This window comes from Sus scrofa, chromosome 3, assembly GCF_054392235.1.
Source record: "Sus scrofa isolate SSC_HxYL_T2T_F1_AM1 chromosome 3, Sscrofa_HxYL_maternal_Yorkshire_Landrace_v2.0, whole genome shotgun sequence".
NCBI classification, from domain to species: domain Eukaryota; kingdom Metazoa; phylum Chordata; class Mammalia; order Artiodactyla; family Suidae; genus Sus; species Sus scrofa.
The window spans coordinates 125,443,625-125,456,368 of NC_139385.1; the positions used below are offsets into that span (position 1 = coordinate 125,443,625).

The 12,744-nt window shown below is 45.4% G+C and overlaps 2 protein-coding genes across 50 annotated transcripts in view; one reads left to right on the forward strand and one right to left on the reverse strand.

Annotated features, from left to right (window-relative positions):
- The window catches only part of HADHB (hydroxyacyl-CoA dehydrogenase trifunctional multienzyme complex subunit beta), a 602,797-nt gene that overhangs the window by 506,424 nt on the left and 83,629 nt on the right, over positions 1 to 12,744 (reverse strand). The window lies entirely within an intron of this gene.
- Positions 9,340 to 12,744, forward strand: part of DTNB (dystrobrevin beta) — a 247,992-nt gene continuing 244,587 nt past the window's right edge. For all 49 annotated transcript variants that reach the window (XR_014842418.1, XR_014842419.1, XR_014842422.1 and 46 more), the window contains exon 1: positions 9,340 to 9,530. The gene's annotated coding sequence lies outside the window, so the exon portion shown is untranslated. The remainder of the gene's footprint in view (positions 9,531 to 12,744) is intronic.

Consider the following 12,744-nt stretch of genomic DNA (forward strand, 5'->3'; position numbering starts at 1 on the left):
CTCGTCCTGGTCATCCGACCCCCCGCCACAGCCTTCCAGCTTGTCTTCTGCCTCATCTTGCTTCTCTGTGTGGACAAGACTGAGACCCAGTGATTCTCTGTCTGGGGAAGGGTTTCCATATGCTACTCGCTGCGCAAACTAGCCGTTCCCCTTTCTTTCTTCCAAATCTGCCTCTTTGAATCACCAGCAACCACCTTTTGCTGCTGGTCTTCCAAGGTTTGGGGATGGCATGTGGATTCCAACTCTGCACATCCTAGGCAGATCATCTTCCTCTAAAGGCCAAAGTTTGGATTTTGCTTGCCATTTTGACTCTCGGCTTTTTTTTTTCTTTTTCTTTTTCTTTTTTGTCTTTTAGGGCCGCACCCACGGCACATGGAGGTTCCCAGGCTAGGGGTCGAATCAGAGCTGTTGCTGCTGGCCTATGCCAGAGCCACAGCAATGCCAGATCTGAGCTGCATCTTCGACCTACACCACAGCTCACAACAACGCCAGATCCTTAACCCACTGAGCGAGGCCAGGGATTGAACCTGCAACCTCATGGTTCCTAGTGGGATTGTTTCCGCTGCACCACAAGGGGAACTCCTCAGCTTGTCATTTTAACTACTTCCTATTGGACCATTTCCAGTCCTGTTATGACATCTGTAAGTGCCAGAACAAAATGACACACATTCTGGTGTCAATTTACTATAATTTGATACAGGGATGGAATTGTGATATTGTTTCCATTATTCTCATTTGCATGTTATTGGGGGTTTGGGGAGGGGATGGCGACAGGACAGTAGACTCATGACTTCAAGGAATGGTTTTATGTTCATGAAATTATTTTCTTTGAACTATTATTACCTTCCTGTTGCCCACACTGATGCTCAGCGGGTAGCTGTCTCCCCTCCTACGCGGCTCTGTACATCCTTCTGCAGCTTTATTTCTGCCATTGGCAGCTCACTACCTGGCCAAATTTGGTGTCACACAGGACCTTCGAGATTCGGCTGTGTATCTCTTTCCTGGATCATTTATAATCATGGAAATTAAAACTAGGATGCTCAGACTGCAAAATGAAAATAAGGCAGGTCTTAGCATAGATTTTTAAAAATATTTTTTCCTGCTTTCAAAGAAGTGCATATGTGGAGTTCTCTTGTGGTGCAGCAGGTTAAGGATCCAGCACTATCACTGGAGTGCGGCGAGTTTGATCCCTGGCCTGGGAACTTTCATATGCTGCAGGAGGAGTCAAGAAGGAAAAGGGGAAAAAAGTAAATGTTCATTTAAGACACTTTGAAATATAAGCAAAGAAAATGAAAATCACTCCTAATCCTATTGCCCAGAGACCAGCTCTGCTAATATTTTGGTTTATAGTCTTCCATTCTTTTATTTAGGGAACACAACACCCCCCCCAAACTCTTTCCCTTTGTCTTTTGAAAATATGATATCTGATACACACAAAAATATATGTAACATTATATGCACACACACCAAAAACAAAATATCACAAATAATTAGCAATCAAGTTGTATAAGTGCTCTCTCAGCAACCCCCTTTCCTCTGGCAGGGCAACTATTTTCTCAAAGTTTGAGTTTAATATTTCCTTGCTTTTTAAAGGTAGTTTTACAAAGTGTTTGACTTTGACTTTAAGCTTTATAAAAGTGGTGTCATATTATAATCATACGTCTTGATGTCTTGCTTTTTTCATTCAAAAACTACATTGGTTCACTTTACCCACGTTATTTATGTAGATACAGTTATTTCCTTCTTGCTGCTGTTTAATGTTTCCATTGCGGAAATATACACAATTTATTCATTCTTCTCTTCCTGGACGTTTGACGAATTCTTAGTATTTTGCCATGATGAGAAGTGCTTGTACATGCCTCTGGTTTTTATTTTGGTTTTTTTTTTTTTTTTTTTCTTTTTTTTTTGCTTTTTGCTTTTTTAGGGCCGCACCCGCGGCATATGGAGGTTCCCAGGCTAGGGGTCTAATCACAGCTACAGCTGCTGGCCTACACCACAGCGACAGCAATGTGAGATCTGAGCCACGTCTGCAACCTATGCCACAGCTCATGGCAAAGCCGGATCCTTAACCCACTGAGCAAGGCCAGGGATCGAACCTGCAACCTCATGGTTCCTAGTCGGATTCGTTTCTGCTGCACCACGACGGGAACTCCTATACATGCCTCTTAATGCACATGTTGAGAAGGTCTTTGGGGTGAAATTGTTGGATATAAAGCACGCAAAATTTCACTGCTGTATAGCACAGGGAACTATATCTGGTCACTTATAATGGAACATGATGGAGAATAATGTGAGAAATAGAATGTATATACATGTGTGCCTGGGTCACTTTGCTGTACAGTAGAAATTGATGGAGCACTGTAAACCAACTGTAATGGAAAAAATAAAAATCATTAAAAAAAAATATGCAAAATTTCACCTTTATGCCGCATTGCCAAAAAGGTTGCACCAATTTATATTCCCGGCATTGGTACATAAGAATTCCCAACTGATTGACCTCCTGCCTGACATTTGGAATTGTCAGATTGTAACACATTTGCCTTTCTACTAGGTGTATAACAGTGAGTATTCATTTGCATTTTCCTGAATGCTAATGAAATTGAGGATATTTTCATACGTTTACTTGCCATATGGGTTTGCTCTTTTATAAAATGTCTGCTTATATTTTTGCCCCTTTTTCTATTGGGTTGTCTCTCACAGATATTTTTAAACAAATTTAATTCATATCACAGATTCTATTTTACATTTCTTTTCCGTGAAATGAAACACATTCTTTTATACCGTAATTTTAACAGCTAAGGCATCTTCTTTCCATGGATAGCTCATAGTTTGATCAAAGCCTTATACTATTTCTTTTTCCAATTTTTGTTTTCAGAATTAACTCGGGTAAGATATCCCAATGCATAAATGTAGTTACACACCCACTAAGTGTTTTCATAAAATAAGTTGCAAGAATTTGGATTTCCGGGTCCAGAGATTTTGATGTGTATTTCCAAATCACCTTCCAGAAAGGTTGTATAATTTACATTTCTTCAAAAAACTTTCACAGTTAATTAAATTTCAAATATTTTGTTAATTTAATTGATAAATATTAGCAACAAAGATAATCAATATTTTAAAATATGTTTACTGGCCCCTGGCCATTTGTTTCTTCTTTTCCTGGTATTGATTCCTCCCCCACCCCCACCCCCTGCCAGTTTATGGTTTGCATGAGAATAAAGTTACATCTTTACCAGGCTTAGTTTTTACTTCTCTCTCCCTCTTTATTGTGGTATATCATTCATTTGATGTACAACTGCAGTCATTGTTTCTATTTGCATTTAGTTTCAGGTTTTAATTTTTCCCTATGCTCGTTGATTTAATTTTGTGACTATATGTAACGTTAGCATGCTTCCAAAAGCAAAACTATACCAAATGACATATTCAAAATTGTCTCTCTCTCCCCTATTTTTTTCCACCCTGTCCCCTCACCCAGTTCCTTACTGGCAACCAATTTTCTGGTTTATTGTTCTCATAATACTTTTTACTAAAATATCCAAATCTACTTTGTTTTCTTTTTTTATTTGTTTTTTGTTTTTTAGGGCCGCACCCACAGCATATGAAAGTTCCCAGGCTAGGGGTCGAATTGGAGTTGTAGCTGCTGGCCTACACCACAGCCACAGCAACGCCAGATCCTTAACCCACTCAGCGAGCCCAAGGATCCAACCCACAACCTCATGGATCCTAGCTGGATTCATTTTTGCTGTGCCACAGTGGGAACTCCTAAATCTACCGCATTTTCTTATTTTGTCTTTATTACACAAAGGGTAACATACACTATATTTGCTTTTATACTTTGCTTTTATAACTTAATAATTTACCCTGGTGATTACTTCATATCAGTTCACAAAGATATCCCCCATTACTTCCCAGTAGCTGACTGGAAGTATCCCAGTTTACTCAACCAGCCTTCTGTGTTTGGGCATTTAGGTCATTTCCATTATCTTGCAATTAATGATACAATGAAGAAGCTTACCTATGTAAGAGTACATATTATTTTTGGAGATATCTTTAGAGTAAATTCCTAGAATGTGTGTCTATATGTTTTCACGTGGCCATATATATTCAAGTTTCTGGGTGCACAGCTAGACGTGGAATTGCCGGGTCATAGGACAACTTCGTGTTTAACATTTTGAGGACCTGCCAAGTTGTTTTCTGGAGCAATGGCACCATTTACATTCCCACCAGCAGTGCATCAAGGTTCCAGTTTCTGCACATCCTCAGCAAAACTTGTTCCTGCCTGTGATTTTTGAGTACAGCCCTCCTAGTGGGGGTGAAGTAGTATTTCGTTGGGTCTTCGACTTATTCCAATAAGAGTGAATCATGTCAAGCATCCTTACATGTGTTTTTGGCCACCTATAGATTTTCTTTGAAGAAATGTCTGGTGAAATCCTCTTCCCATTTTTCTTTCTTTTTTTTCTTCCTCTTTCGTCTTTTTAGGGCCACACCCACAGCGAATGGAAGTTTCCAGGCTAGGGGTCAAATTGGAGCTACATCTGCCGGCCTGCACCACAGCCACAGCCACGCCAGATCAGAGCCGCGTCTGCAACCTATGCTGAAGCTCGTGGCAACGGGGATCCTTAACCCGCTGAGTGAGGCCAGGGATCAAATTCGCATCCTCATAGATATTATGTCAGGTTCTTAACCCACTGAGCCACCGTGGGAACTCCCTTTCCTCATTTTTCGATTGGGTTGTTTTGTAGCTGTTGGGTTGCTTGTATATCCTGGTACTAAGTCTCATCCATTTTTATTAGTTACACATATTTTCTCCCATTCCGTAGGCTGTCTCTGCACTTTTTTATGGCATCCTTTGCCACACGCAAGTTTTTAATTTGGAGAAAATCCTATTTATCTGTTTTACCTTTTGTCATTTGCGCTCACGGTGGTGTATGCAGGAAGGGTTTGCCCAACCCAAGGTGATGTGTGTATGTTTTCTTCTAAGCGTTTGAGCCTTGACATTTAGGTTGCTGAAGTCCTCACCAGGACCACACAATGTGACTGCATTTGGAGAGAAAGTCTTTAGAGAAAGAATTCAGTTAAAATGAAATCCCTGGGGTGGGCCCTGCTCTACGATGATCGGTGTCTTTATAAGAAGAGGAGATTGGGACACAGACGCTGACATTACAAAGGGAAAGCCCTGTGAAGACACAGGGAGAAGACGGCCGTCTGCAAGCCAAGGAGGGAGGCTGCAGAGGAGACGAACCCTGCAGACACTGTGATCTCAGACTTTTAGCCTCCAGAGCTCAGAGGAAGTAAGTTTCTGTTCTTTAGACCAGCCTGTGGTACTTGGTTATGGTTGTTACAGCAAATTAATACATGAATCCCACTTGGTCATGGTATATTATTTTCTTAAATCACGTAGCCCTTGTGCCTTTTTTTGAGAGCAATACTTTTTTGTATTTTTTTTTTTTTTGGTCTTTTTGCCTTTTTCTAGGGCTGCTCCCGCGGCATATGGAGGTTCCCAGGCTAGGAGTCTAATGCGAGCTGTAGCCACCAGCCTACACCACAGCCACAGCAACGGAGGATCTGAGCCTCGACTTTGACCTACACCACAACTCATGCAACGCCAGATTCTTAACCCACTGAGCAAGGCCAGGGATCGAACCCGCAACCTCATGGTTCCTGGTCGGATTTGTTAACCCCTGAGCCACGACGGGAACTCCTTGAGAGCAATAAGTTTATCTCTGTTCCTGTAAGAAGTGGCAAACCACAGCCCGTGGGCCAAATCTAGTCTGCTGCCTATTTTTCAAACAGGTTTCTTTGGGACATAGCCACACCCACTTGTTTGCATATTATTTCGGACTGCTTTTGTGGTACAATGGCAGAGTTGAAAAGCTAAGCTTGCAAAACTCAAAATATTTATTATCTGGTGCCTTGGAAAAAATTTGCTGACCCCTGCTCTAGTAGCTACTTGGGATGGACTTACGTGCATAGTCTTCTTTGAGTTCTTGCTTTTTAAAGCATTTTTGTTTCTCTCTAGCCTTTGATGTTGGGAAAACAACATGGGTGGATGTATATAAAATCCTTAGCTTGCATCTTCTTTCCTTGAGCTTTTAGAAAATGCTGAAAATGCAGCATCATTATTGCCTCGCTTTGCTCTTGAGAAATCTGATGCCAAATATTTTGGTTACCAGACTCCACAACAAGCTACCTACCCTAAAGGGAATGGCTTAAAGAAGGACCATTTTGATTATAATTTCACAATCTCTGGGGTAGGAATTTGGGTAGGATTTGGCTGGGTGATTCTTCTGTTCCACGTGGCCTTAATTGGGGCCACTCAGGGGTATTCAGCTGATGGCAAGGCTGATACAGAGAATTTGTGATGACTTCACTAGTGTTAGCTAGGACCAGGGGGGCTCCTCACCCTCTCCATGTAGTCTCAGAACTTCTCCACTATATTTTATTTTATTTATTTTATTTTATTTGTCTTCTTGCCATTTCTTGTGCTACTCCTGTGGCATATGGAGGTTCCCAGGCTAGGGGTCCAATCGGAGCTGTGGCCACCGGCCTATGCCAGAGCCACAGCAACGCAGGATCTGAGCTGCGTCTGCAACCTACACCACAGCTCACAGCAACGCCGGATCCTTAACCCACTGAGCGAGGCCAGGGATCGAACCTGTAACCTCATAGTTCCTAGTCAGATTCGTTAACCACTGAGCCACAACAGGAACTCCCCCACTATATTTTACATAGTGGCTCAGGGCTTCAAGAGCAAGTGTTTCCAAAGACCTGGGTGGACTCCTCAAGACTCCATATGATTTAGGCATGGAAGTCCCATAATACCACACATTCCATTGGTCAAGCAATTCACTTAGGCCAGCCTGGATTAAAAGTGATAAAGAATTTACAGGGAGTTCCCATTGTGGCTCAGCGGGTTAAGAGCCCAACATAGTGTCTGTGAGGATGCAAGTTCATCCCTGGCTTTGCTAGGTGGGTCGGGGATCCAGCATTGCTGTGAGCTGTGGTGTAGGATGCAGATGCTGCTCAGATCCTGCCTTGCTATACGGCTGTGGCATAGGCTGGCAGCTGCAGCTCCGATTCGACTCTTAGCCTGGGAACTTCCATATGCTGTAGCTGTGGCCCTCAAAAAAAAAAAAAAAAAAAAAAAAAAAAGTGACATGCTCTGTGTTCTTAAATGCCTCCAAGGGCCCTAGCAATAGACTCAAAAATGGCCTGGAGCATTTAGGATGAAGCCTGAGAGCAGTGCAGTGAAATCGTGGGGACAGGAGCCACACAGCTATGGGTTGGGGATTGAGAGGGTGCTGAGTTGGCAGAGATTTGTGAATAAAAAGGCAGGAGTAGTAACCAGAGCATGATCTAGAGTGACAGAGGTGTCCTCCTTTTTCTTTAGAGCAGGAAAAGCTCAAACATGAATAGATGGTGACAGCAAAGGACAAGTAGGTAAAAGAAGTCGGCAATTTGGGGAATGAGAGTGAGGACTGAAATGCTTGAAAGAAGTTTTCTGAGAATGTGAGAGGTGCAGAAATACAGAACTGAGGTGGCGAGATGCTAATATGAATATATTAAAAGTGGTTAATTCCCAGAATGGCTAAACCACATACTGAAATTACTGTGGTTTCAATCAATAGGGCAAACAGAGCAAGCCACATTTACATGTTTATTTTACATTATTTACACATCTTTCCTCCAAAGGGCAGGATCGATGTTTCACCTTTTCAATGCCTTCCACACAATTGGTGCTCCGTAAGTAGTGAGTAAACAAGAGCTCCCTTACCTGTATTCTGTGTTTCTTAACACATTCAAAACATAGCTAAGACCCTGCACACAAGTGAAAAATTCTTCTATGTATGCAAAACAGTCACAAAATTTATGTGTGATAGACGATGCCAACTTTTTTTGAGGAACCTGTTTACTCGAATTTAACAAACTTGGTTTCCAGCATCTCCTTCACCATAGAGGTTTAAAAATAGGAGATGAGAGGAGGAAGAGGATGCTGTAAAGGCAGGCAGGCAGGCAGACAGCAGCAGGAGGTGGCACGATGTACCATAAGTTGCCAAAAAACAGTGAAAAACCAGACTCAAAACATACTGGCCTGGGCTCTCCTGGTTTAGAGATTCACATCCTTCACTAACATATCAAGAGTCTTTAAAGTGTTTGGAGCCTCAAAAAATGTTGAGAAAATGATCCTTTGAACTGTTAAAAGAAGCATTGCTGTTCCTCATTCGGCACCACCTTCTGTTTCTCACACAGTTTGGACAGGATTTGATCAAAAATGGATATTAGGAGTTCCCGTCGTGGCGCAGTGGTTAACGAATCCGACTAGGAACCATGAGGTTTCGGGTTCGGTCCCTGCCCTGGCTCAGGGGGTTAACGATCCGGCGTTGCCGTGAGCTGTGGTGTAGGTTGCAGACGCGGCTCGGATCCCGCGTTGCTGTGGCTCTGGCGTAGGCCGGTGGCTACAGCTCCGATTAGACGCCTAGCCTGGGAACCTCCACATGCCGCGGGAGCGGCCCAAAGAAATAGCAAAAAGACAAAAAAAAAAAAAAAAAAAAAAAAAAAAAGGATATTAAAGCAAAAAAGCTGATGCTGAGATGGTAACCTTTATTTACTCTCCGTTCCTTTGTCCAAGCTGTTTACCTAGCTTTTAATGTCCCCTCCCCCTTTTTTCCTCCTAGTACGTCCTTTTCTTCCCTGCATGGTGAACACAAATGCCACCTCTTCCAAGAACCCCCGAGCATTGTCCAAGCGGAAGTAATCTCTTCCTCTGTTCTCCCACAACATCTCACTGTGGCTTGGCTTTGCACGGGTCACCAGACCTGGTTGTTTACATGGCTGCTTTTCCACTAAGTTATGCGCTTCTTGTGATCGGGGACCGTGACGATGACGATGTAACCACACAGCACCTGGTACAGCGCTACAGCGCTAGGCACGGAGTCGGTGCTCAGTAACTGCTCGCTGGGTTGAATCAATCTGGAAAAATCACTCGGGGCAGGGTCTCGTGCTCCAGGCACGGATGAATGATTCGGGGTGGAGGTGGTTCTTTGCATTTTTTACCTCGTAGTTACGTCGGGGCGAGCATCCAGGTGGCGGGGCCCATACCTACGGAGTAGAAATGCACCTCCGCGGCCCGCTTCAGACACCCGGGCGAAGTCGGTAGGGGGCAAGTTTCCTCCGCCCTCCCGGAACCCGGCCGTAGGGGGCGGGGCTCGAGGGGAATGAGGCCCGCTGGCCCGCCCCCTCCTCCGCGCGGCGGAAGCCCCGCCCCCAGCCGCGCGTTCGCGCAGGCGGCTCGTGCCCGCCCCCAGCCCTGCGCCCTCGCGCCCTCGCGCCCTCGCGCCGGGGGCGGGCTCGCTGCGCGTGCCGGGCGGGGAAGCGGCGCGAGCCGGGCGCCTGAGAACGTTCGCCGCGGGGGCGGCTCCGGGGCCTGAGCGGACGCCGCCGCCGCCTGAGCCGCGGGGGCCGGGCCGGAGGAGACGGAGGAGGCTGCGGCCCCCGAAGACCTTCTCGACGCCCCCAGCTCCGGCCGAGAAGTAAGTACGGTGGGGGTTGGCGGCGGCGGCGGCCGCTGGCTGCGGGAGAGGAGCGCGGTGCTGGAGCCTCGCGCTCGCGAGGGACGAGAAGGAGCCCGCGCAGCGCCCGCACCTGGGGAGCCTGCGGGGGTGCAGGGCCGGGAGCGGCGGAGACTGAGCCTGGGAGCCGGGGCCGCAGCACCGCGCGCGCTGTGAGAGGAGACGGCGCCGCGCGAGCGGTCTCCGCCGCTCCCGGCCCCCGCCGCTCCCGGCCCTGGAGGGGCGATCCGAGGGGATGGAGCGCAGCCCCCGGCTGGCGTCGCCGAGCTGTGATCCCCGGGGCCGGGGAGGGGACTCCCGGGTCCCGAGCTTGCTGTGGCCACCGGGCGCGGAGCTGGGGTGCGGGCGCTGGACTGATGCTGCCGGAGGCCGGCTGGCTGGGAGGAGGCTCTGCGTTAGGTGTTGAAGGGGGCGAAGGAGGCAGGTCCTGGCAGAGGGCAGGTGAGGCAGGCAGGCCCTGGCAGAGGGAAGGGAATTTATTTCACATCGCCCTAAAGCACTATTTCCCGAGGCGCCTAACAGTGAACCTGTCCCCCGAGGTCACCCTTTAAAGGAAAGTGCCCTGAGAGGAGGGAGGATGCAGCTATGGAATGCTTGCTGTTAAATTCCTGTGCCAGGCCTTGGGATTAGGAAGACCTTCCAGCCTTCTCAGCAAATGTTTATTGATTAGCTCTTTTCGGTCGAGAACCGTGATCCACAAAATTGTGTAAAACACAGCCATCGTTTGCTGTTTGGGTGCGGACAATCCGATTGTGAAGGTATGCGTATAAAATACAAAGCAGATTTGAGTTTTACCTCATACCGTATTCATTTTAGGTCTCTTTTTTCACAGTATTGGGAGGTTCGAGTCATAAAACTGCTTGGTTTGGGGATTCAAGTAGGAGGGTCCGAGAAGCTTGTGGGAAGAATTTGGGAGTTTTTGAAGGTGCTTTTAACATTTAAAGGGGGAGAAGGGAAAAGAGAATTGGAAATAGGTAAGAGAAGGGAAAAGGGAATTGGAAATAGATAAGAAGTTCCCTTCCTTCCTAAGTAGAATGAAACTCCATGACTGTTAACTGAATCCTCAGTGACAGGAACAGAGCCTGAGCCACAGCAGGCACTAAATGCCTGCCTCTTGCAAAAATGAATGAACCCAGCAAGGTTTTGCTCTATTTTACACGGAACCCTGTTGATCAATTTGGTGGTAGGGATAGCTGATGAACTTTACTTGTTCTTCAGGCTCGATCTCTCCTTTTTTTTTGGCCGAGTAACCCAGGTTCTTAGATCTTCGTGGCTATAGTGACGGAGGTGTGATTTTTTTTTTTTTTTGGCCTTGCTGCCACTTTCACGTCTTTATTGCATGTTGGCTGCCAGGAGCTTACTCTTTGGGCCATTGCTTCAAGTCATCCCATTTCTGGCCCTCCTCTTTTCCATCACTTGGGGAAGGAGAATACTTTTGTCTAGAGAACACTTTTTCATTTTTATTCGTGTTCTTGGATCTTAGGTCTATAGTGAGAGGATATATCTCTGTTTTTTGAGGGCTGAGATTCTGCCTTTTCTCTGCCTTGGTTGGATTTCGGGACTCAGGCTCCAGGCTGCTGTTTCAATTGCCTGTGCTGCAGTGCCTGTTAGGTTACTTTGACTGCCAAATTAAAACTTGACCTTTTATGAGTTCTCTGAGGATTTTTATCACACATAAATGGAATTACCTTTGAAGGGGGTAATGTAGTCAAGGCAGTGCTGGCAGGGTTTTGAGTGTCCACTCTGTGTGAGAAACAAAATTTCTACTTAGAAAATCAGACTTAAAGTCAATAGAATGCCAGGTAACCATTTATTTTATGTCTTTAATATAAAATATCTCAGGACCTATGTTACCTCATGAAAATAAAGTATTAATTCAAATTTGGCATTCTGTAGTAAGCCTTGAAGAACTAAGTTAGTTTCAGGGCTGTGTACTTAAGAGTACAACCAGCAGGTGTCTACTGGTTCTTATTTATTTATTTATTTATTTTTAATTTAGGGCCGTGTCTACTAATATGGTGGTTTCCAGGCTAGGGGTCAAATCAGTTTCTGCTGCCAGCCTATACCACAGCCACAGCAACACCAGATCAAGCCACAATGGGAACTCCTACAGTTCTTGTTTTGGGATACCTAGGTCCTGTAATTTTGGATGCCTTGTTTCAGGTTTTCTCAATGATACTGTATTTTATTTATTTATTTATTTAATTTATATTTCTTTCTAAATCGCCTTTATTGATGTATGGTTTTCATATAATAAACTGGATAGCTGTTCCATGCAGAATTGGACGAGTTTGAAAAAAAAATATATATATATATACAGATCTTCCTTCTTATTTATTTCTTCTTTTTTTTTTGGCCTATGCCGCAGCCACAGTGTTGTGGGATCCCAGCCACATCTGCGACCTACACCACAGCTCACAGCTGTGGCTGATCCTTAACCCACTGAGTGAGGCCAGAGATTGAACCCTCATCCTCATGGATCCTAGTCGGCTTTGTTAACCACTGAGCCCTGAAGGGAACTCCCCTCTTATTTATTTCTAATTATGCAAACATGAGGGCTGTGGCATCTAGTTGTGCAGGATGTATACTGCTAACTGTAGGGGTGCCATTCACATCCGGGTCCCTGAGCATGGTCCCTCCTGGGGTTATATGGTGCAGCCTGTGGCTGTGTACTGCAGCCCTGCAAGTGGCTCGTGAATGCATGCTCTCTTAGAAAATGCTCGAACAGTACAGACAGACTAAAGGCCCCCTTGACCCACTCCCTTCTCCACCAAAACTGCGATTACCAGTTTGTTGTGATCCTGTCAGACCCTTCTCTCTAGGTTTTCATCTGTATGTAGGTAACGCAGACAAAAGTAGGATTTCCTGCCAGGCCCCCATTAATGACATGATACTGTACACCTTGGTCTGCAGCTTTTCTCTGACAGAATGTCTAAGGTCTTTCCATGATGGAACATAAAGATCTACCTGATTCTTGACGACTGCCCAATCCCTTATGTAGTATGCACTGGACTGCGGTTTATTAATCCTCTCATTAAGGGTCATTAAAGCTGTTTGCCGTTTCACACGTTGCTGCAGCGAGTGAAAAGTACAGCTGCTAGGTCTAAGGGGTGCCCGATTGAAATTAGTCAGTGAAGACTTAACCATGTTGCCCTTTGTGGATCTGGTTCATTTA